Raw genomic sequence first — 975 nt, 5'->3', positions numbered from 1 at the left:
CATGTTTTCCTCTGAAAGAGATTTTAAAATGCCCCCCGCCCCCAACCCTTTCTCTCATTCCAGGTCTGTGTAGACAGGTCTGACGTAATTCTGATGACTTTGCCTTGGTACGTGAGAAATTTCTTTGCCCTGGCCACTTTCAATACTGTATCCTTGGATCTAATATTTGCGAATTGCACTATGACGTGACGTGGCGTAGGTTTGTCGTGGTTGAGCTTGGGAGGGGTCCTCTCTGCCTCTTGGACACGAATGTTTGTTTCCCTCGCTAGATTAGAGAAGTTTTCAGCTACAATTTGTTCAAATATCTCTTCTAGACCTCTGTTTTTCTCCACCCCTTCGGGGATGCCAATGATTCTGACATTGGATCATTTCATTGAGTCAGTAATCTCCCATAACCTACATTCGTGGACGTGGATTTTTTTAAGTCCACCTTCTTATTTTGCTTTTTCTTCTACTAACCCATCCTCCAATTCGCTAATACGATCCTCTGCCTCATTCACCCTGGCCATCAGAGCCTCTTGTTTTGACTGCATTTATAGGGATCTTAGGGATGTGGGTTTCTTCTTTAAAGATTTTATTTATTTATTTGGCACAGAGACAGCCAGTGAGAGAGGGAAAACAAGCAGGGGAGTGGGAGAAGAAGAAGCAGGTTCCCAGTGGAGGAGCCCGATAAGGGACTCCTTTCTGGAACGCTGGGATCACACCCTGAGCCGAAGACAGGCGCTTAATGACTGTCCCACCCAGGCGCCCCGGGATGTGGGCTTCTTGATTTTTCAGCCTGCCTTATGGGGGAGGGGCCTGCCATGCCGATACTGAGGCAACCCTGTTTGGGTAGAGTCTCCATGTCCCCTGTGAGGGGGGATGGGGATGGGCATGCTGTGAGCTGGTATTTCCAGGCTTTTGTTCTCTGGTGGCTTTCCCTGGTGGTTTGCTGTGCCTCTTCTGAGAGTCAGAGAAGCAGTGGCCTAATCTCAG

This window comes from Ursus maritimus, unplaced genomic scaffold, assembly GCF_017311325.1.
Source record: "Ursus maritimus isolate PB19 unplaced genomic scaffold, ASM1731132v1 scaffold_5, whole genome shotgun sequence".
NCBI classification, from domain to species: Eukaryota; Metazoa; Chordata; class Mammalia; order Carnivora; family Ursidae; genus Ursus; species Ursus maritimus.
The sequence above is the reverse complement of the archived record's forward strand: the minus strand, read 5'-3'. Positions refer to the sequence as shown.